Raw genomic sequence first — 25163 nt, forward strand, 5'->3', positions numbered from 1 at the left:
AGAATTCTAATGATCACACTGCACTGAAGCTAACTATACTTATACTGTCAATAGCACTTATACAGTTTCCCCTGTCTATAGCTAAAAGAGGTCATCTATATACCTGTCTTAGTGTAGACCATATGCACTGTCCTACCTTTGAATGCCGGATCACTTCCTGGTAACTGATCACAGCTCACCTCTGCAGAGAACTTGCAAGCTCAAAATTTAATATAGGGTCATTATACAGGCTCTCTTTCTTAGGTGGCTGATTCTTTTTCTAGCCTTTTTCCCTTTAGTTAAACATTGACCTGCTTATTTATATGGAGACTATATGCTACAATGTGTATCAGTTTTGAGTTCTTTTACCACGCACAGACTGTACATCAGCTTGCCATGTGATGCCTGCAACAATATTTATTCACAAGATATTTTAACTAAAATTTGTCATTCTTTAGTGACACCATCGAAACAGAATATGAAAAAGGTACGTTCTTAATTTCTTTGATATGCATATATACATGCATTCAAGAGAAGGTGCAGAGCAGGGACATTTACAACAGCAACAACAATTCCTGAGTGTGAATTTAGGCCTTGTAAATTGTGTCATCCTGATTGCTTGTTATACTTAGACTAGAAGATTTACCCAGTGGTGCTCGGGGGCAGGGGGCTGGTGATGTGGAGGGTGCAGGAGTCAAGGTAGGGCGTTGGATATATGGAGGCTCAGGACTGGCGACTGGGAGCATGAGGGGGTGCAGAAGTCAGGGTAGGGAGTGGGGGCACAAGTGAAGGCAGGGGGTTGGGAGGTGTGGGGAGGCACATGGCAGGGGTTTGGGATGGGTGGTGGCATTGCTCCTTGGGATCAGGCTAAGGGTGATGGGAGCCCCGTTACCTGTTCGGTCCATGGTGGTGTGGTCACACCACCTGGCCAAAGGTATTGCGCCCTGGAGCTGGTCAAGGCAACAGGGTCTGTGCAGGCTGGTCAGTGGCTACTGCCCTGCTCTAGGCCAGGGCAGTGAGGGCCACATTGTACGGCCAGCGGTAGCGCCACAGCTCTCGGGGGCACTCTTGCTTGCTGCCCCCTGTGGTCATTCTGGACTGTAACTCTCCCCTTTGTTTGCTGCCCTCCTGTGGTAAATGTGGAATATAACTGTTCCTGCTACCTGACCCCTCCCTTTCTGTTTAATGAGAAACAATTGCATTCCATGAACCTCCCATTTTCCTTCCACAACTAGGCTTTAAGTTAGCATAAGAGGATGCTACATATTAAATATGATTGTCCAACTCTTGCCACTTAGAAGGAGTTCTTGAACAAATGAACTCCTGGACGGATGGATGGACACACAGACTAGAGGAACAAACTCTCTCAAATGTGTAGTAACGTACACCTGACATTTATGCAGAGATACAGCACAAGCAGGGACACTGTGGCATTCCTGTCTGTCCCATTAATGTTGCTCCACCCTGACAAGGAGGGATAGCCTTCTGGTCATGTGCCACGGTCCTTGTGTTCTTGGCCTGTCTGCTGAGACACGTACTTGTTTAATGCCATCTTTCCATTTGTTGTGCAGGGTTTGTCTTGCCTTACCTTGACTGTAAGATCTTAGGGGCAAGGAACCATGTCTTTGAATCTTTTCATAAGGCCCGGTGGACTGCTGCGATGCTAAGTAACTCACAAATAATTAAATAATTAGGGTGGAGGAGGACAATGTAGCAATAGCTGTACTTCTGGACTGTAATGCTTTTAGGCAAGTCAGATGGTTCATGATGGTTGCCTGATCCATACAGAAAGAAAATCTTTATAATAGGCTAAGGATGCTGCAGTGGACTGTTCTCTGCCTCTCTGCCTTATTCAGCCAGTTGAGGGGAAGAAGTGCTTGTGTTTCCAAACACTGAAAGACAATGAGTGTGCATACATGAAATCTTCGTGCTTTCAGGGAAAGTGCTAGCTGCTCCTTGTGTCTCTTGCATTTAAGCAAAGCAGAACTCCACACTTTCCTAGCAAAATAGTTTTGATCTCTAACTGCGAGATTAAAGGGCCCATTATACCATTTCTGGTTACCTCAGTGGTCCTGCCTATCCCTCACTTTTCTTTAAAAGTATAAAAAGTTTGTTTTTTATTAAAAAAAAAAAGACTATGAAAATCAATACAGTCAGCTATAACATGGAACTTCTTGCCAGGGCCTACTTAGTAATATTGATTTTGTCTAAAAACTAAAGGCTCCTGCTTATGAAGTGAAGCTGCTGCATTCTGAGCCTTTTGAATTCTAGATCTCAGTACATTCTGCCCCATACAGATTTCCTAAGTCTTCCCCACTTTTCCTTTTTTCAGATTTGAGGTCTAGGCTGTGGAGTTACAAGGAATCTGGAGTTAGGGACAGTTACCCTGCCCCAGGAGCAGACTAGGGACAGAAATGGAGCTCAGAATGGCACCAGGTTGGAAGGAACACTTTGTATCAAACTATAACCTGGCACCAGCTGTGCCCAATGGATTTTCGAGGGGTGGGCTCAGTCATAGGTCTGATCACGCTGCAGCCTTAAATAACCCCCATCCATCTGCCCAGGAAAGGGATGTCATCCCACAGAGGGTGCTTTCCTCACTAGAGTGCACAGGAATGTAAGGGATGCTTTCTCATCCTCCTGTTTGGGCATGCAGAGCAAGCCCCATCCTGTTCTAAATGTTCCCCTCAGGCTGTAAGTGTAATTTTGCCAAATACAAGTCCTTCTTTTACACCACAAAGCTTTCCCAGTAGAGGTAGTCTGGGCAACATCTTCCTTCTGCATTGCCAACAGGAACTGCTGAGAAAGGATAGAATGGTGGATGCCAGAATCTGGAATTAGATACAAGATAATTACACTTCATTACTCAAGACTGAGTAATCAAATATCTGTTCAGGATTTTTTATACTTATGGGAAGGTTGAGGAAGTACATTCTGAAAGTAGAATTATTGAAAACTGCCCTATTGATAAGATGAACCACTCCAGCTTCCTTGTGGTCAGCTGAAGTAAAAAGTCTTTAAATGTGCTGAAGACCCTGGTAAGACTGAAATTAGTCCACTCATAATAAGATCGATCTCTCTCTCTGTCTCTCTCTCTCTCTTCATACTTGGGAATTGTTAGGCTATGATAAAATTAAAAAGAACCGGCAACATCTAAGAGGTCCAAGTCATAAACACAGGGTTGGTGACAGATGTGGCAGGGGAGAGGAGGAGACTTGGCCTGGAGTCTCCCCAGAAAGGGTGAGGCTCCTGGAAACAGGTGTGGGCTATGAGCAGCCAGCTCTCAGCACTGCCTGGACCATGCTGCGTCTTTCCCAGCTAGCCCTCATTGCCACGCAGACCACTCTGCATGGGTCTCTGGCTGCTGCTGTTGTGGTTGCAATGGTGGTCTGCCAGGCCCTTTTGAATTGCCAGGGCCTGGGGCAACTGTTCCCTTAACCCCTCACCAACTGTCAGTAGCCCTGAATATTGTTTCCTTTGGAACATTACTGTAGACAAGCATTTCTTAAGCTTTCTGAGACCACAGAACACCAACCCCAATAATATTTTTTATGCTGAATACCTATGAAAACTTTCTTCAAACAAACCAAAAACATATACAGCAAAACCAAAATGAAATAATTGAATCAGGTATCATAGCAATGAAGAAGTAATGTAGTATCTGGTTTTAATAACAGAAAATACATACATGTGCCACACGTTGGTGCTAGTTGCTACGCCGCCGTATAGGTAGGAGACGAAGATTAGAGGAGAGGGGAGGCTAGTACAATGTTAGCCAATCTTCTTGTGCTGCCGGACTAGAACCGCTCTCGCGAGATGCAGAAATAAAAGGGTGTTTCAGTATTGTCCATTACTGTTATCGTAAAATGGTTGTTTAGTGTAAAACTTTGAATTATTTTTCCAAATGCTCACAGCTCCCTTTCAAGTTGTTCAATGGAACACCAGTGTAGCATGGAACGTAGTTTAAGAAAAACTGCTATACATTTATACACCACCACACCTTAGTTTCCAGAATATCTTGTTTGTAGGCCATATAAAATATTAGAGAACTTCCACTGTTCATTAATTTTGTCTTTTTTCATATTTCTCATATATTTAATTTTCAGTCCACTTACATAATAGCTCTGTTATCAGGCCATGAAATCTGGAATCACTTATTACTCTACCACACACGTGCTGTAGAGATTAATCAGCTCATGTTTCTAAAGCTCTTAAAAAGTGTACAGTGCTTTCTAATTCCTAAATATTCTTTTTTCTTCAACTTTCCCTTGATATATATCTAAGCAGACATCAGAAAAATGCTTGTCTAATTGTGCAAACAAAAATGTGCATGCAACTGAATGCCTCATTTGCACATTCAGTTACAGTAGCTGTGTTTGTCATTGGTTGCATATTGTTGCATAAGTAATTTATTAGACATGCTGTTTCCTGACAGTTAAGTCTATTGCTTGGCTCATAAAATATATTAAAAGGGTTTCAAAATAATGTTTGGGTCTCAAAATTTCTCACAGTTGGAAGCAGAACAAGACACTGATAAAACAAGAAGAGCCTTCTCCACAGACCCTGACCAGTGTTCCCCCTATTTTTTTTCCATCCACAGGCAGAATTATTTTTGTTATGCACACCCATGCATGTGTGGATGTACACCACCAATCCACTTTGTGTGGCTGTGGGCACTCTGTTAATCAGCTGGCTGACACCATCTCTCCCCTGGTGGCCACCCAAATTCTCAGCTTATAGGGAACACTGATCCTGAACCATTCTTTTTCCAGTTCCTTTTGCTGAAGGATGAAGCTTCTTTTAGTATTCTCCCCTGCAGCTCTTTCTCTCCCACTTAGAACCCCCTTCCCTGCATATTCCCTTCTCTCTGCTTTTACCTCCTTCTCTTCCAGTTTTCCTGCTGAGACTCCCCACTCTCCCCTTTCACCTTCCCCCTACAGAAGACCCTTTCTGCGTCACCTCCTTGTCCCAGGACTTTTCATTCCTCAACACCTTTTTACACCTCCTTTCACCACTCTGGAACTGACACAGCAACTGTATTTTAAAAGCTCATAATTTAAAGCCGTGGTGCTCCAAGCCCTCATTACATCCCATACCACTCTGTGGCAGGGTGGGGCCAGGAGAGGGGAGGCAGGAGTAAAAAGAGCTGAGACAGAGCTAGCAACCAAAGTAAGAACAGCTGAGGAGTAGGCTGCTCTAAATCAATCAGGGCCAGCTGATCCTACTCAGGGGCTACCTTTATAAGGCCTTCTCCATACAAGGCAGGGGGTGGAGGGTGAAGAAGAGTTTAGGAGACTAGTGAGGAGAAGAAAGGAGCTGGAGAGAAACAGTCGAGGGCTACTTAAGAGGAAAGGACCTCAGCAGTCCAGGGGTCTGTGCTGCCCCAACCCAGGGAGGGCCTGGAGCCTGACTGGAGGAACTGGTCAGCTGAAGGAGCCAAACTAAGGAGGAGACCAGCTGCCATGACAACCCCTTGAGGAAGGGAATACCAGGGAGAAGTGTCTGAGGGAAGTGACCCAGGGAGAGAAGCTGCAGGGGCTAGGGCAAAGTAAGCCAGCCCCCCCCAGGTAGCAGCTGTTGAGGGTCCCTGGGTTGGAACCCAGAGTGAGTGGGTGGAGACCAGACTGCCCCCTGCCCCAGCAAGGGTAACATGGTGCAGGTGGTGGGGCTAGTGGACTAAACAGAGGGCCTGGGGCCCAGGAATGAGACTGACCACACCACACGCTCCTTCACTGCATTTAATTGGGCAAGGCTTGATAAGCCGGCAAAAGTCTTCAGTGTTTTTTGCTCTGAGCTATAGATATACTCCTGTGGCTCTCTGCAGCACCTGATATTAAAACACTGTGATTTAATTATTAAGCAAGCAAAGTCATTAACCAATCAGAACACTCACTATGTTATTAACCAATTGTACTTGATAAACTAATCTTCTGTTTGCCATTTTGGCATGGGAAATACCTACACTGAAATAATGAGGTTGCTCTACTGTGGATGCAGATTGTGAATTTGGCTCCTGACACACTGAGGTTTGAGTATTGCTGGTGTATGAACACGCACACATGCAAACACAGACCGCCCTGCTACCCTGCATTATAGGACGCATGGTCATCATTTATTTAAGAAATTTACAACCTGATGCTAAAGGAAGAAGATACTGACAGGCTCCAGCGTGCCACTGTTGTCGAAATGTCACCTTTCAGATACAGCTATTGATTTACAGTTTGGAGTCCAAGTACACTGTATGCTGTACTTACCAGCCAGTAAAATGCTACTCAACATTTCTCAGGGAAGGAGAAGGCTAAATCATATTTGGTGCCATTTGTTGGAAGACACCTTTTTTTTTTTTTTTTTAAAATGTAGTGGTTCTTCACTGACAGCTATACTTATTGCCAAGTGTGGGAAGAGGCAGAAAAAGTAAGTGGCCCTTTTCAGGACAGCACTCTGAGTATGCCTGTTAAGTTAAATCTGTGGCTCTGCTGACCTGATGCTACAGACTGCCCTATGGCTGCCACCTTAAAGCGCTCAGAACACCGAGGCCAGGTGTACACTAGACCTTCAAGTCAATCTTAGGTATGCAATTCCAGCTACAGCAACTGCATAGAGGGAATCGACTTATCTATGATCAACTTACCTGGCTGTCCTCGCTGAGGGAAGGTCAACAAGAGAAACTCTCTTGTTAACCTCCCCTACTCCTCAGGATATTGAGGAAATCAAACTCTGGAAGATCAATTCGAACCAGGCTGACCTACTGGGTAGTGTAGATGTACTCTGAGTGATGACAGTTTAAGGTCAGTAGGGATCCAGTCTCACCTCCAGCATTAGAGAAAACAGTGCAAGCCAACAGTCTTCAGGTGTTGGCAACAAGAACTGAACCTGGGATCTGTGGAGCCAAAACAATGAATCTCTACTACCTGAGATAAAAGACCCAGAATCAAGGTGAAGTTCTCAACCAGTATCACACAGCAGGTCAGTGTCAGAGCTGGGAACAGAATCCAATTGTTAGACTCCCAATTAAGTGGTCTAGCCACTAGACAACATTGCCTCAAATACAACATTATCATCTCTGGTGTACTGGATGGGGCAATAAGAGAGAGGTTAAATGACCTGCCCTTGCCCACACACTGACTTGGTGATGGACTCAGAAATTTAATTAGTCTCTCTTTAGCCCCATTCTTCTGCCTTAAGCATATTTCTTCTCAACCTCGAACCTGAAATACAAACATGTAAAGACCCATAATAAAATCCCAAGAAAACAAATCTATCATTTACATTCATCATACTTGATATGACCCATGGATACATTTACTGATACCTATTATGTGAATTCACAACCCACTCTTTGAAAATGAGGTAGTCATTATTCCATGACAGGCCCACTGACGGTAGCACTGTGGGGGATCATGTGCATAGGGGCCCAGGATTTCAAAGAGGCCAGGAGCTCTTGGCTGCTGCTGCTGTCACAGAAGCGGTGGCCCAGAGCTCTGAGCCCATTTGAAACACCGTGGAAGTGTTGCTCTGCCACTCTGCACGGCTCCTAAGGGTTGGGGGCTGGAGGAACACTGTGTTCTGGGTGGCACTAAGGGGTGACTGCCCTTGTCCCTGCCCCTTCCACCTGAGGCCCCGCCCTTTCTGGGGTATGGAGCTGGCCCCCTCATACCTTCCCCCGGGCCAACAATGGCTGTCAGTCCCTCTGTTCCATGCACAAACTGGTCCAAAACAATAGCAAGACCTTCCCTACATCTGACATCTTTTGACCACATCAGAGTAGGATCAAATTTGGAGACAATTGGCCATTTCCTGTGATCCAAGTTATTTTCTGGAATTGGGCCAGTGGATCTCATTTCTGAGCCAAAGCAAAGAGGTTATCCTGGCAGTGTTATGTTTAGGAAATTTCAACCTGTCATTTTGATTTGAGGAGGCTTTAACATTTTACTTTCCCTCTCTTTTCTTTTCTTTTTATGTCTAGCTTTGCGGTGGTAAGTGTTCAGTTGCATCCATGGAAGGATGTGCAATCAAACTTGCAACGAGACAGTAGTCTCTGATTGTCATCAGCTGCAGCTCATTATTCTGTCAAGGATTCCTTGTGCCAATCGATGAGAAACAATGTGTAATCACTTGCAATTGATTGCAAATCAGCTTGCATAGACTGGCACGTGGAGTCCTTGACAGAATAATGAGTGATGCCTTTTGCCCATTTCTGGGCTTATGTGGCCTATATACCATCACTTGAAAGCTCTTTCGGATTGAGATGCTAAGCATACTCTACAGGACATACATAACTTGTATCAGGACAAAATCATGTTTATCAGTGCATATATTTGGCATACAACTTTATAGCTAGTTGCAACGCTTTGCACACATATTGTTTCATGATTGCCTTGCACAGGTAGATTTTTCTGGTGCATACCAAGGCAACCAGTGTAGTGTTACAGTGGCAAAATATGAACAAAACCGTTTATAATTCTAGCTTGCAAAACAGTGTATAAAAGGAGGCAGTCTACCAGCTATGTAAAACTCTGTTTTATCCTCCATATCTTGGACAACAGCAGAGTTATGAAACATTTGAGACAGAAGAACATTCTGGGATTCTAATCCCAGATGGAATACATGGCACCAACCCCCTCATTTCAAACCTAAGTGTGCTCGTATACATTTTGATACTTAAAATGCTCCTTCTAACACCTCTTTCTTCCATAGCTGTGTCTTAGGGTATGTCTACACTAAACTTGGTCGACAAAACTTTTGTCGATAATGGGTGCTTAAAAAAAAAGTGAAGGACAAAGTTTTGCTGTGGCAAGTGAATGTGTGAATGCTGCTTTGTTGGCAGGAGTGCTCTCTTGTAGACAAAGGGCAACCTCCTTGTAGTGGGTGGAAGTATTTAGCTTATGAAGAGCATTCATGCCTATTGAGTTCTAGTACAAGGCTGTGTCGACACAACCTTGTTACTAAAAGCTGCGTACTGTAGACATACCCTTAGCTTTGGTTACTTTGGGAGCTGCAATGAATTCATTCCTGATACTGTGCTTACACTGGGAAAACAAATAGGATCTGACATTTGGGCTGAAAAAAAATCCATAAAAATAGATCACATTATTTAACGGAGCTGATAGTTGTTTATGGCTCAACATTCAACAAACAGGGTCTTGGTCTGATCTTTTAATTTAAGAAATAGAATAAAATTGACTGAGTGCACTCAATATTTTGAATTTGGACAGTCATCTCTGTCGATCGCTTCCTTTTATAGCTCTGAAACTTTATCAGTTGGAAACAGAAGCATCATTTGAATCTTCAGAATCTGAACCACACTGGAGAGCTTTAAAATTACTATAGGACCAAGTCAGCTTTGTCCATTACATCAGGTGTAAATTTGGCCTTATAAGTACCTGCATTCTCTGAGCCACAACTCTCATAGCTCGCGTCAATTGGGGTGGCCCCATTGATTTATACCACCTGAGGAGCTAGCCCCAAATATAAGTGTGGTCAGGGGGAGAAATACTGAATGAAAAATATACAGCTAATAATTAAAGAATCTTGTTGTGTTTGTGAATCTTTCCCTAGGTGTTTCATTAATGATCATCAAAGTGTTAAAGTTCAACTTTGGGAAGCAGCCATGTAGAAGGAGATTGCTTCACTATGTTATCATGGAGCAGGTATCATTAAAGAGATAAAACAGGTGAGCTGTCTCTAACAGAACCATCAAAAACAGAAAATAAAATGAGCTCATCAATTCATTTCAGGTTCCCTTTTTTATCTTTGATGGCCAAACCTGGCATTCAACTATGGGGACAAGTAGAGCATCAATTTAAAGTTATAAGCAGAAACAGAATGAGACATTTTCTTAAGTTTTTTATTCTGTTTTGATTAGTGCATGTATGTGACACCTGGTGCGGAGCTGCTGGTTTGATTTTGATGGACTTTAGATCAGTCTTTTAGACCTGTTCCCAAGTCCAATGCTCAGCTGCAGTCAGAGCTATTATGGGATGAGGCTTGGCCTGACTATTCAGAAGAGTTATACCATTTGTCTCCTATCACTTCTTTGGCAAGTGACTATGTAAGATTCATTGCCACAAACGGGATTCCTCACTGGCAATGTGGACCTATGGCTCTGAACATCAGCTGGTTTTCATTGCTTGTTGAGATGCACATACAGAAACCATCTCCCTGGTGAGCCTGAGGCCTGGTTTTTCCATCTGTTTTTAAAAAAAAGAGATGACTTTTGGAATACAGTTGTGCACTTGAAGCTTGGAATTAACTGTACAGAGGTAGCTACTTGGTGCACACAGCTGCATCAAGCACAGGGCCGTTTGAGTTACAGGCCTGTAAACCTGCCGTAGCTGGCAGGAGAGCATTTAGGAGATGAACTTATCTGTGCCAGTGAAGAGGAGAGTGATTTATATCTTGTGTATGTCTACTCAAGGCTTGGGATGGACAGACAAGTTTATATTGGCTTTCTTACATGTCTAAAACTGAGACATCTCTCACAAGCCTCTTCATAAAGTGATAATAAATCACCCCAGGTATTGATGGTGCAGTGATATCTTTGCTGTGCACCATCAAAGGGGGCAAAGGGGACAGTTGCCCTGGAGTCCAGCCTTTCAAGGGCCCCTGGAGCTTTAGCCTCTACCACTTCAGCAGTGGCAGCGGCCAGAGCTCTACCCTCATTGAAATGCCAATAGTACAGCTCTGACACTCCCTGCATCTGTGGGATGCCCAGTGTTGTGGTCCTGACAGCACTAAGGGTGACTGCCCTTGGCACCACCCCTTCCTCCTTTGGCCCTGCTCCTTTTGGGGGTGTGGAGGTGGGCCACCCTCCCACTTTGCCCCAGGGCTTGCGGTGTCTGGCATCCCCACTGCCAATAAGTGCCTTGTGCATGAAGAGATGTGGCTTGATGTAAATTACAGGAGGTTCTAAATTATATTACTTACACTGGGGTCTTCCTAAGGCATCTTCCGTGCTTCTCTATTGTCGTTTAAAAATAGCTGTTTATGGGTATAATGGATATGCATGTCCACTGAACCATTTAGTGAAATTTAATCACCCAGACATATTGTTTGCTTTCGTTCTGTGCTTGGAGGAAATATGCAATTGCGGATAGAAATTTTGGGTTTTTTTCATCTCTTTGAGTGTAGGTCATACAATTACAAATGGGTTTGTCAAGTGGGCAGTTTGATTATCAGCACGATAAAAAAGGGGAACATATTTTTTCTGGGGTTGACATTTGTTAAAGGGTTTAAGCATTAAATAGTAAAAGCAAGAGCTATAGCTTTGGCAATAGACAAATATTTTCCAGGTGCTCTATGGAAATCTTCAGGGGGTAAGGAGGATTTATGCATTCGGTGTAACAGTAAACTATACTCGGGCCTATTGTACCTTGAAAATTGCTTTCTTGTGTCTAATCTTTTGTGCATTTCCTTCTCCAGCAAAAGTAAACAAGAGCAGAGTGTTCTCTGAACCTTAGAGGACTGGGTCCAAATTTTCCAAATGTAGGAAGAGTCATTGGTCTTTACCCACATTAAAAATAAGTATAACATTAGAGAGGGAGCAGGCAGATAATGTTGAGATCTGGAAATAGATTCAGTTTGAGGTTGGCCTTAAGGGGTTATGCTTCCAGCTAAAGTGGAACTTCTTTGCGGGTTCCATGGCACTGTATTTTTGTGAAATTTCATATCCTTGGCCAAAAACCCAAAATAATCATTATTTTTTGTAAGAGTTCAGATAGATACAACTTGGAAGCAGGACACAGGACTGGTCCAGTTCTGCAGTGGATCCAGATGCAAATTAGGCATTTTGGATCAAAAGTCTCAGATCCAGATGACTCTGAAGCTCAAAGCCATTTGGATTTCAGGTTCCGGTTTGGCTTGCTTCTACACAATGTTAACGAAATAATGAAAGAAACAAAATCTAAGATACCACATTATGAAACATATGAGACGTCACATTCAGCACAGACTGTGGAAACTCAGCAATGATGAGTATCCCGCTGTGCATCTGCAGCACACTTAACCTGCTACAGCACACCGAGCTTTCTGTGGGGCAGACTCACTCTACTGAGCAGCATCATGTACTATACCCCTAAGGAAACAGGGCTTAAAGGCCCAGTCCGGGAAACACTGTTCAGTAATTTCACACAGGTGAATAAAGTTATTTATATGTGTAATTGTTTGTAGAATCAGTCCATAAATATGAAATATGGTTGTATGAAAATGTGGATTATAGAAAGTTAGATTTTATATGGAGTAAATGTGTCTGGCCATTGCCCCTACAATTCTGTTATATCTTCATGGAAGATTCCTCGAAGGAAAAGTCACTGGCTATGTCCCCATTACAGCAATCATTCATTGGTGGTGTCTACACTACAGCGGTCTTTCGAAAGATGATCTTCTGGAAGATCTGCTTTCAAAAGAGCGCGTCCACACACAAAAATGGGGGTTGAAAAATCGATCTCCTCTTTTGATAGAGAGCAGCCACACAGCCTCCGCTTTTTTGAGAGAATAGGCCAGGGAGCAAAAAATCCAGCACCATGAGGACTACTTTTTTGAAAATAGGGCCCGTGGAATGTCTACCCATACTTTTTTTCTTTTTTTTTTTTTTGAAAGAAGCTTTCAAAAGAAGGTGCTCTTCCTGATCCAGGAGTGGAAGAGGGCTTCTTTCAACTTCAGACTGAAAGAATGCATTTTGTGTGTGGACGATCTGTGTGTTCTTTCAAAAAAGGGGCCGGATTTGCTAGTGTAGATGTGGCCTTATAGAATTCAATAATGAAGAACAGCATTTTTGCAGAGGGGACTATCACTTTCTATTGCATGTTGCCTAGGGTAATTTGAATAGAAACCTGTTTAATATCTGGTTTCATCTCTATGAAATCCTATGAACCTTTTTGGCAGAGGATCAGCCTGTGCTACGTGCAGTGTGTTACGATAATTGTTTAAGAGAAATCAAGTAGTATTATGTTAATAAGTGTCTAATAAACCTTTAGTTTCTTTGCATGGCTCTGAAATATTTGGGCCTGATTCTCATTTACATTGAAGTCTTGCTTTGGTGATATAAAGGGGCCATAAAGTAAATGAGAATTGAGTCCCTGCTGTGCAGGGAATGCACCAGGGCTATTTAATTGCAATGGTTAGAGACACATTTTTTCCTTGAAATGATAGTATCTTCAGCACCTTACGAGCACCATGTTTCACACGTTCTTTATGGCCTATTTTGGACATAGGACTTGCCCAAGTGGAACAGACCCAGAGTCTGTCTTGTCCGGATCTGTCTCCAGCAATGGCCAGTGCCAAATATTTCAGTGCAAGAAACCTGACATGAAGGCCATGTGGGGTGCAAGGGGAATCTAGTGTAAACGAGAATCTATTCGTTGAGATGCATGCTGAGAATAGCTGAGACAAAAAAATAAACTGCACATAACTTAGCTTGTGGTTTGGGGCCTAGTTTGTGGTTGGGGCCTAGCTCCAAGGGCTGAAGATTTCTCAAAGGTAAATTCAACTTCAGCAGTCTTTGGAAATTCTACATTTGCAGTGGAGCCCAAAAACAAGAAAAGCCTGCTAAAGTTCAGGCTTCGTTTGAAAAGACTCATTCATCTCTAGCTAAGAGTCAAAGCGCTTTTCTTCGTCCAAATATTTTTATTTTGTGATTAAAGAAAAGTTCAGGGGAATGAAGAGCTAAGGATCTATACACACCAAATACATACACCATTTAGTTTGTATGTGTGTGAATTATCCCGTATATTATGATGGCCCATCAGATCCAGCAGAATCTGGAGTGAAAATGTTAAGTGAACAATACTAAAAGAATGGAGAGTTATGTGTACCCTGGCTATGGACAAAAGCAGAAGTGCAGAAGGAAAGGAAGCATCTTTTATGAAATTTGGTTCAGTTTGCTTTGCCAGGTAACCCCTTTGAGGATGTGATCATTGTATGTTCCATCTGTGGCTGAAGCACATTCACCAGAAAAAAACAATTAATTTCTGGATAATGCCACAGATAATGTTTTGTTGATAAGTATTAGAACTTTATAAAAATATGGATCCCTACATCTTTTAGTACTTTCTTTTATCAGATCTTGTATCTGTTTGATCAGTGGCTAATAGAATTTTTTAAAAAGTATTCAGGGGGCAGGGGAATATAATGGTTCAGCAGACACGTAATAGAACGCAGTTTAGGTCCAGGACACATTGGTAGCAGCTGATAAACCTGATGACACTATAGCATCCAATGCAAAATGAAATGGTGGTCAAAGTCCACTGTCCCTAAAGGGGCAAGCATTTTACAACATCACCATCAACTGCTAAAAGGGCAAACTCAGCCAACAGCTCAAGGATTATTATTACTCGTGGTAAAAGTGGCTCAGCCATGGACAAGGAACCCACTGTGCTAGGCGCAATGTACAAAATGATTGGCTATGGAAAATGTAGATGGAACTTGGTGAGTAAAGACAACCATGGAGACCTTGCTGTAATAATCCTGGTGTGAGTCTGGGCAAGTCACTTAATCTACCCTGTATCTCCATTCACCATCTGTCAGATTGGCATAATATTTCCTCCCCCAGATGGGATTTGTGAACATAAAATCTGTTGGGGGCTATGAGATGCTCAGGTCCTACAATGATAAGGGTCCTATTAGTGCCTAGAGAGAGATTTCCCGTAAAGCTAATTTTTTATTTTTGAACATTATTTGCATCAGAAATAATGAAATGGAAGTTATGGCAATAACTGTTTACACCAAGGAAGGGATCTCAGAGGATTTTAAGTTCCTGCAAGAATAATTTGCAGAGTCCCACATTATGTTCCACAGTATGTCCCTGGCAGGTTGAGACGTATGCTCAGAAACCCTACAATGAAATGTCTCAAAAATGAATAAGAGTGAAACTTTGTTTACTTTTTTAATCAAGGAAAGTTTTTTTTCATGTCAAAAACAAAATTCCAGTGGAATAACAAGCTCTTCAAGCACATATTATTTATTTTCAGCAAAGTGAAATAGCCCCTGCAGTCTTTTGAAAGAATGTCTGTTTTATAGGTCTGCAGTGATAACATGTTGGAAGCAACTAACAATTATGTTATTTTTGTCCTCGCTAATAATGCACAGGGAGCAATTGATGTTTCTTTTAGAGTTAATAAGAAACATTCGCTGCAATAGCAGGGAACTGTGAAGATAAAGCAATTGGCAAGAAATAGTATGTTTAAATACCATAAAACAGCCAGTATCCAAACAGGTGTGAGATAAAGCAGTATAAATAAACTACTCTGTATGCAGCACATCACACAGCAGAGTTGTGTAAAAAATTGCATGAAATAGCTTCACTGCTATCCAGAGGAAAATATAACAAAGCAGATTCTCGGGTCTCCTCATTAGTCTAAGCACCCGGGAAAACATTTCTCGAGTGGAAACTTCTAAAAGTTAAGAGTTGCTCTGTAAAAATGAAGAACAAAAATGTGGTCAAACATACAAACCCTTTAAGAGAAGGCCCCACTTTTATGACCTTGCCCACCAGCTCGAACCAGTATTCTCGAGAGACAACAAGCCCTTTTTCAACCTTTGGAAAAGTATGTCTGGCTCTTACAATGAAACCTGGTTGTTTAGTGCTCTTACAATACTTCATGAAGCCCTTTTTATTTTTATTGGTGGTGCTTTTCCAAACACAAGTCATTTGCCTTTTCTTCCTCCAAACATTTGGTCGCAGTTTGTTTGGTTTAGATTAAAGATTTTCTTTTTTAAAGACCAATGAAATGCAAAGTAAAATGTCTTTAGCAAACAGGAGGTTTAAAAATTACACATGCTCACATGACTGACAGAAGAGTGATGTAAAACTGCTCAAAACAGAAGTCACCTAGTTTCCGTTGGGCTGTAAATGAGAGACTCAGTTAAGGTTGACATAAAGGTTTGTTAAGGTGATCAACCATTTGGACAAGTAATGAGATCAACCATTGTGACAAACCTGAGTCCAGCTTTCAGCTAACAATGGGATGGTCTGTGCTTGTGTATAAATATGAGGTGAAGTAAGCACTTTTGGTTAGTGGAGATGTGGAGTTAGGTGAGACAATGGTTTTGGATGAGTTTTGTTTGTACTTTCTGGGCTCCTTCAAATCCCAAACTCAGATCAAAAAGAAAAGCACATCAAGCCACATCTAGCTGGCAATCAATGAGAACATGTGTATGAGAACCCCGCAAAGTGAACTGTTGAATTTCAGACAGCTCCAGTAATGCAAAGTTTTAAATTCATGTCAGCAAGTCTCCCTCCTTTTAAGCCAAATCCTTCAGCCTATTTCCACTGTGTCACTCCAGTGAATCACAATATCCACAGGTCCACCGTAGCAGCTTCTAACCAGCATAGGGAGTGTGACTGGAGAAAAAGGGGATGTGGCCTGAACCTCCCTCCAGCCTTTTCATCTCTGCCTGGGATTGTGAACAGCAGGGCATCAATTCAAACAGCCTCTGTGCTGCTCTAAATCATTCCATGGGCTGGTTAGTTCCCACCTGCTGTCAAAAACAAGTGATGAAAAACTGCTATTGGCTCATCCCCTGTGATGAGGCACTGAATGAAATTTAGATCAAAGGATTAAATCCTGCAATTTCGCTATTTGAGTTGTTAAAATCTCATTCTTTAAATGCACATACGTGGGTTTTTGCAGATTGTCCACCGTCTTATGGGTATGAACATGTGGCTATCAAGTAGTTATTATGTTTAGGACAGTGTTATTCACCAAGGAATGGAGCACCATTGTGCAAGGCACTGTACAGACACAGACTCTGCCTACATTTTACTGATTCATAACCACCTGTTGGCAAACACTATGGTCGTGTCTACAAATGCCCCTCCCTTTTGGAAGGGGCATGTTAATGAGGCACTTTGGAACAGGTTAATGAGGTGCTGACATGCATATTCAGCACGTCATTAGCATAATGGCAGCCAGTCATGCTTCGAAAGTGCTGCTTTTGAAATGCAGACTGGCTGTACAGATTTGGGCGCTTCGAAATAAACCCCACACTTCGAAATTCCCTTATTCTCAATTCAAGTAGCACAGCAGGGTAAACAATATGAGAGGTGCAAAGTACTGGCCTAGCTTGCAGGACTTCGGTTGCAGGGCTCTAACTCTGCAGTGTAGACAAATGGGCTTGGACTGGAGCCTGGCCACTAAGAAGCCCTGAGGCCAAACCTGAATGTGTACACCGCAACTCTACAGCCCAGAAGCCTGAGCACTGCAAACCTACCTCAGCTGGAACAGCCATGGGTGTTTTGTGACAGTGGAGACGTGCCCTTAGAACTTTAGCAGACCCCACTGCTGAACATTGCAACATCAGACACGCTTTGTTAACAGTGGTCATCCGTTTTCTGTCCAACAGGAAAGTTTAAAGAGTCAAACAGGCTCTTGCAAATTCTTATACGAATTTTTATCAAACCTTTTCACCTGCATTTGGCAGGGCATGTGTTATGTGTAGTTCCTCAACACACTGCTCAGAAGCAGTTGAGAAATATGGAAGAGAGTAAATACTAAGGAAAACTTTTATCTGCTTTGAGGGGTAGGAGTCTGAATGTCTACGATACTAGAATTCATTTGACAAGAAAAAGGGAGTTCATATTAGTGCAATAAATGAAGTCAGCCAGCCAGCACCCTCCCCAAGTGTCATGTTTTTCTTAGAACTGGGCATGCATTACACACACATTTGAGATTATCTTTAGAAATTATCTAAAATTAACTGTGGTTTTCTAATGAAAAACATTAAGAGAAGGATCAGATAAGGAGAAAACCTATTTATAATACGGGCTACAGAAGAAAAATGTCTGACACTTCAAATGAAACAAACATGTACTTTATGTAGGGTATAAAGTAACATTGGTTTCCTTTTGCTTATTAGTAGCACATAGCGGGAGTTTTATCATGTCCATCAGTGATTAGCAGAGAAGAGCCAGTTTAAAAAGGATGACTGCTTACTCTCATGTATCTCTCAGTAATACATCACAGTTTCTCTAAATATCTCTGTTCTTTATGAGTGCATACAGGATGTCCAGTTTCTTAGCAAACACACCAAGGGCCTTCATCAGAGACCTGTAGAGCTAAAATCATGAGTGGCTTCTTCTGTAACTACTTTTGGCTGGGTCTACACTAGCACCCCCCTTTCGAAAGGGGGATGCTAATGAGACACTTTGGGATATGCTAATGAGGCACTGCATATTCAATGCAGTGCCTCATTAGCATAATGGCGTCCGTGGCACTTTGAAAGTGCTGCTTTTGATCGTGTGCAGTTAGTCTACACGGGGTTCTATTTGGTTATAGGAATAAAGGGATTTCAAAGTGTGCCCTGTGTAGATGAGCCGCACGTGATCGAAAGTGGCACTTTTGAAGTGCCATGGCCGCCATTATGCTAATGAGGTGCTGCATATTCCTCGCAGTGCCTCATTAGCATATTCCAAAGTGTCTCCTAAGCATCCCCCTTTTGAAAGGGGGGTGCTAGTGTAGACCCAGCCTTTGTGTGTATACATGGGACCTGTAACATACATTTGCCGATGGGCTATGCTAATTCAGTCACTCAGTATTTTGTTTATAGAAACATTGGGCCAGTCTCAGGGGTTTAACTGCAGTGGAGGTGTATGCTAAGATGAAATGAATAAACAAATTTCAGATGGGGGTGAAAAAAAAGTATTTTCATGTTTTCTGATGACAAAGCTGCTAGATTTTTCATAAACCAACACAAAAGGATTAAAACAGTGAATTGTAAAGATTTTATTAAAAGTTCCCCAAAACTCTTTTGTAGGAGTCCAAAAGCAAAAAACCATAACTGTTGTTTAAAATACAAAATTGGAAGCAACTAGCACCTCCCTGAAATCCTCAGAAATCTGAGCTGCACCATTCATGAAATAAAATGGGTGAACATTCAAGTGCTTTTATATATATATATATATATATAGTTGCACCTAGAGGTTCTAAAATGCTAGGTATGATGCAAGCATAGCAAAAGATAGCTCATGCCTCAAGATCTGACGATTTCAGGAGGCAAGACAGAGAGGAAAAACAGGGGCAGTAAATAGGTTTAGTCAAGGCCTCAGTCCTGGCCGGTAGCAGAGGTCATGCTTAGAACTCAGGTCTTACTACTGTGAACTCAGTTTCTTATTTATTGGACCACACTGCTTCAAAACATTGACAGGGACTTCTTTTACTGAAAATCTGCATATGAAGCATTGCATATAATATTTTGCATCTCTCTGCATTTTGAATGTTGCGGTTCTTTGAAAGTTCATAGAATGATGCTTTTTGGGCATCAAACATACAGGGAAATTCTAACATCAGGCTGTAACTTTCAAGAGCATCTTTGGAACAAGCTATTTTCATTCAAAACTGTGCTCATTTTCACTGGAAAGGATACATATTGTCTAGCAAAAATAAATCCGTTTATATGTTTGCAATAAACTTTTAAATCCCTCAGATTGAAAACCTTTTTACCTTTTATCATGAAACCCTCATGTATCTCTAAGAACAAGCACCTTATGCAAAAGTTTTAAAGAACAAGTCCTTTCAGCTAGAGTGGACCATTTTGGAATCTATTCCTTTAAGCTGTGTCTACACGTGCAAAAACTTTGAAATAAGTGGCCCTTTTTCGAAAGAGCGAGAGGAGCGTCCACACGTGTAAACCCATCTTTCGAAAGAAAATAGAAAGAACGGGGTGCAGACTTCAAAATCCAAACCCCGATCCCGTATCAGGAAGATCGCTCCCTTTCGAAATAATAAATCGAAAGAGTACACATGTAGATGCGCCACAGTCCACTCTTTCGAAATACAGGTCCACCATGGCGCCAATCAGCTGGAGCGTGGGGCCGCTCCAGGCAGCAGCAGTGGGGCTCTATGGTCCCTGTGTTCAGCTGCCTTAAAGCCTCATGCATGCAGGAAACCCATGGCAGGAAGCTGAGAGCGTGTTAGGAGCAGTCTGCACATGCGCTCCAGCCTGATGCTCCAGCTGCCGCATGGCCAGCAGCCAGCCCCCTCCCCGCAAGCCCCATGGCCCCCCCTCTGAGCCCTCCCAGGGCTCCCAGGGGGAGGAAAAAAAAGGCCCCCTTCTGGACGGAGCAGGAACTGCAGGACCTCCTCAGCTTCTGGCAGGACGAAGAGGTGCTGCACCACATGGGCATGAAGCGGTACAATGCTGCAGCCTTCGGTCGCCTGGCAATGGGCCTCCACACCAGGGGCCACCTGGAGCGTACCACGGAGCAGGTATGCTCCAAAGTAAAAGAGCTGCGCCAGGGATATACCTGGGCCTGGGCCAGGGACCAGGCCGGACGCTCCAGGGCAGGACCAGCAACGTGCTCTTTCTACCGGGAGCTACGGAGCATCCCAGGAGAGTTCGCCCCCTGTGGCTTTCCTGGACACCTCCGGGGAGGAGCTGCAGCCCGGATCAGGGACCCAGGAGGGCGAGGGGACCATGGACTGTTCAAGTGAGGAGGGGGAGCTGACCAGAGTGATCCCCTGCTGCTCCTCCAGCTGGGCAAATGAGGGCTGGACATCTGCGGATGTCACTGAAGAACCCTCAGGTATGTCCAGGGAGGGGCGCACACCTACTCCACGGGGTGGGGGCAACGCAATGGCTAGGTGCTGCACACGGAACCGGTAGTCCTGGGCCGCACACAGGCCAGCCCCCACATGGGATGCAGCACCCCGTGGTGCCACACCAGCGACACCCAGCACCCCCCCCAGTGGACAACGCCGTAAGCCACACAGGGGTGGTGGCTAGTCAGTGCCAGATGGCACCCGGGGCCTGCGCACTGCAGACCGGGAAGGGCCACCTGCGGGAAAGACCCCTGGAATCACACCCAGGCTGAGAGGCCTGGTCCTGGGGGTGGGCCGGTCGGTGCTCCCTGGAAGGATCAGTGTCCCTTGTGGGAGCAGGGGCCCCATGGGGTGGGCTTGGGTGGGTAGCCACAGCTGGGTCCCATCCGTCCGGGGCACCCTACTGATGGGCTCTCCTCCTCTCCACACAGCCTCACCATCCATAGGCCAGGAGAGCCCCATGCCATCCCTCACCCCAGAGAGCCCGCCTGCAGCTGTTGGAGGTGTCCGGACTCCACCCCAGGCAGCATGCCATTGGGGCCATGGCCGGAGGGCCCCCCACCGGGCCGAGGAAGACCCAGCCACCCAGTGCCAGGCCGAGGTGGCCGAGGAGCACCTCCAGCTCGCCCGGGCTGACATGGAGTGGCAGAGGGCAGCCTGGGATAGACTGCTGGTCACCCTTGAGGGCATTGGCCACGCCGTGCGGGAGCACACGGCCATTGTGGCCCGCCTCCTGGCCCCCCCCGGCGTCTCCCCCTACTGGCCCTGCCCCCTCCACCCCCACTGAGCCCACCTGCCAGCAATATTTACCGATTCTACCGGCACCCTCCTCTACCCCCACCAGGGACCCCACACCCGGGGAGGCAGGGACTCCACGGGCTGACGGGGTTCATGGCCCGCCACCCCTGCCTCGCCCTCCTCTGAGTTAGGTTCCCCCCGTACATATTCATGAACACCCAGTTATATAATCGTTTCTTTATTATTCATGACTCAGTGCTGTGCTCCTCAGTGGCTGGTGGGTGGTGGATTTGCAGGTGCAGTGCTGGTGGGGCTAGGGATTGGGGTGGCAGGGATGGTGGGTGACGGATGTGCATGGGATGTGGGCATGCGTGAGGGTCAGAGGTGGCCATTGGCAAAGGCCTGCCTGAGGGCCTCCCGAATGCGGTGGCTGTCCTGGTGGGCCTGGTGGATGGGGGCGGCGCCCGGCTGCTCATAGACAGTGCCAGCAGTAGGGCCCCTCCAGGGGACATAGGTGTCCCCCTTTCCCTCCACAATGTTGTGGAGGACGCAACACGTGCCCACCACCTGGGGTACGTTGGGGACCCCGACCTCCAGCCATGTCAGGGGCACCTCCACCACCCCTTTAGATGCCTGAAGGCCCATTCCACCACATTGCAGGCATGGTTGAGGCGCTCATTGAATGCCTCCTGGGTGGGCTTGAGGTGTCCCGTGTACGGCCTCATGAGCCACAGCTGCAGTGGGTATGGCACATCTGCCACCATGCAGAGCAGCATGGTGACGTCCTCCACCACAGGAAGCTCCCTCTAGGGTACAAAGGTGCCGGCCCCCATGCAGTGGCAGAAGCCAGAGTTCCGGAAGACCCGGGCATCAGGGGTGCAGCCGGCCCAGCCCACATAGAGGGCGGTGAACCGGCCCCTCACGTCCACCAGGGCCTGCAGCACCACTGAATGGTAGCATTTTCAGTTTATGTACTGGCCAGCGCTGTGTGGCAGGGTACGGATGGGGATGTGTGTGTCATCCAAAGCGTCGATGTAGTTCAGGAAGCCCAGGTCCTGGAAGCCAGCGACGGTGTTGTCCACATCCCCCAAATGGACGACCCTGTGGAGCAGTATCGTGTTGATGGCCCTAACGACCTGCAGGGGGGAGGGGGACACATGCTCTCGTGTGGGTGTGGTGGCCATGATTCCCCGCCTCATGCCTATTCTGCCTCCCTCCTGTCTGGCCCCTGCCCCGTGCAGCCCCTGCCCCATCTGGCCACTTGCAGGTGAGGGTTCCCCTTGCACCAGCCCTGACGGTGGCCTTGCCCTCCCTGAACTGCGGTCCCACAGAGCGATAGGTGTCTGGGGCGGCCAGCTTCCAAATGGCAATCGTGACCCATTTCTCCAGGGTGAGGGCTGGCCGCATGCAGGTGTCGTGGTGCTGGCGTGCGGGGCCGAGCCAGTGGCAGATCTCATTGAAGGTCTGCCTCGACATGCGGAAGCTCTGCAGCCACCTTTCCTTGCCCCACTCCCCTAGCACTACACGCTCCCACCAGTCGGTGCTGCTGGGGTGGGTCCAGAGGCGTCAGGGCACCCAGAGGGGCGCCAGGTGGTGCCCCAGTAGGGGGAGCCCTGTGGCCCCGGGGGGACCGCGCAGCCACCCGATGAGCTTGAGTGCAGCTGCGGCGATGGTGCACAGCACCACCAGCAGGATGTCCATGATGAGGGCGTCCTCCTGCAGGAGCTGTTGCTGGGCCTCCACGGTGGGCATGAGTGGGCTCTGCTGGGCTGGGACAGGCTGGGCAGCACTCGGCTCGTGTGGAGGGGAGGGCGGAGGGAGGGGCCCTTTAAAGGAGGCAGCTGGCTGCAGCACCAGAAGGGCTTGTTGGCCATGGGATCCCGTCCGCGGCATTTCCTGCCTCGCTTCTTTCGAAAGAGGGCTTGGAGCCCTGTGGACACTCTCTTTTGAAGGACCTCAATGGCACTTCGAAAGAGCAGATCGAAACACTGATCTGAAAAATGGCAGCGGGTGCTCTCCTGCGACGGCTGCTTTTTCAAAAGCCAAACTTCGATTTTCGCCCTTTCAAAAGGGTGCTTATGTGTAGACACAGCTTTATGGTTGTCAAAATGCCTCCATATCAAAATGAAAAGTGTCAAGCAGAGTCAAATAAAACATTTTGTTTCAATACACCACGTGGTTTTGACTCTTTTGATTAGCCAAACATTCCATTTTCAGCTAGACCTGATAAATGTTTGTTTTTTTAATTACTAATGACCATAGAAATCCATTATTTGCCTTACTCTCAGCACTACTCTTTTGTCCTGTCTGTTTAAGGTACATGTGGGCAGAAATGGATCCAACCCTACAAATTAGATCCATCAGGGCTCCAACAGCCTGAAAATCTGGAGATGTCGGGGTGAGATCCATCTTTCATTCAATTTGCTAGAGATCTGGGAAATTAGATGGTCTAAGATAACAGGGATAGTGTTGGATACAAATATAGTGTTAATTATATTTTAAATAAACATCTCTGAATTGTGTACTCTAATGCTCTAAAAGTTATCAGTTCAGTTTGGTCTTAACATTGACAAGGGTGTATGAGACAGATTCTGTGGCAGCTTCTCTTACATTCAATGGCTCTTTTTATAATCCTCAGTCATTACCCTGCTATTTCAGTGCTGAACCTCTAGTGAATTGAAACTGCTAGTCAGATGAAAATGAGTGGTGCTTCTATAAACGTATCCACTAAACTAATTTTTACCTGCTGTCTGAAGGATTTCTCTCCAGGTTTAAAGAAATTAAAAGTTAATATACAAACAATACAGTGTGACTTAACACCTGCATATACAAAAAAATAAAACAGAACCAGCCATTCTACTGGCCAACCCATTGCAAAATTATTTACATTTTTGGTTTAACAAATGAGCAAATAAACTCTGAAGAATTACAAATCAAGTGTACTGCATCAATAGCACACTGAAAAATCAACTTAAATACACTATAGGAATATGCTAACAGCATAACAAACACCTGCTCTAAGATACACCCATAGATTTGATATTAGGCTCTCACATGTAGAAGTCAATGGGTCTGTATCAAATCTGCTGGTTTTTAAAGTGAACACAAATATTTTTGGACAACTGGAGTCTATACTGTAAGAGCAATGACATGCCATGGCTACCAAGAATTGCTTATACTTACCTTCTTCTGTAAACCAGAAAAAGGCTCAGTTGACACAAGAGTTTGACAAGAAAGTCCACAGAGTAGAAAACACCTTAAGAACAATCATTAAACCCAGAAAGCTGATTAACTATTTAACTACTGTGCTAAGTTAAATAGCCAAATATTTAACTGCATCCAGCTGTCGAACCACAAAGACAATGATGGCTTTTTAAAAGGGACATTTCACTCAGTGCAACAGACAGTACATTTGCCTAAAAGAAATTTCCATTCAATCTGCTAGAGCAGAGATCAAGAAGGTGCATTACTCGTGTCTCATATGTGCACAGAATCCTGATGCCATGGCGTATGTTTACATTTGAACAGTCCCCTGCTTTTCTATTGACAGTGCTGGAGTATAATTCTAAATGTGATTATTATAAAGCATTTTTCTTCACTATAAGAAGCTGTTGCCAAAGAAGGAGGATGTGTGAATGGGAGGCAGTTGTGCAGAAAGCAGGTGAATTATTGTGATGGGAGCTATTGTTGGGGTCATCACTTAGCTCAATATCACGGATCTACTGATCTGAGTACCAGCAATACTCAGCTCTCACACTGTGGTTTTCAGATGTAGACCTCAAAGCTCTCGACCAGGTACCTTTATTCCTATTTTACAGATGGAAGAACTGAGGTACAGAGCGGTGAAGGGATTTGGCCAGTGTTACATATGAGGTCACTGGCAGGGTCAGGAATGGAACTGATCACTATAAA

General features: G+C 44.9%; 1 long non-coding RNA gene across 1 annotated transcript; it reads left to right on the forward strand.

Moving 5' to 3' along the window:
- The first annotated feature begins 438 nt into the window (after positions 1–438).
- On the forward strand, positions 439–23686 carry LOC142020783 (uncharacterized). The gene is made up of 3 exons (XR_012647499.1): positions 439–466; positions 9538–9652; positions 23568–23686. It is a non-coding gene; the product is annotated as an uncharacterized LOC142020783 (long non-coding RNA).
- The last annotated feature ends 1477 nt before the right edge of the window (positions 23687–25163 follow it).

This window comes from Carettochelys insculpta, chromosome 14, assembly GCF_033958435.1.
Source record: "Carettochelys insculpta isolate YL-2023 chromosome 14, ASM3395843v1, whole genome shotgun sequence".
Lineage (NCBI taxonomy): Eukaryota > Metazoa > Chordata > Testudines > Carettochelyidae > Carettochelys > Carettochelys insculpta.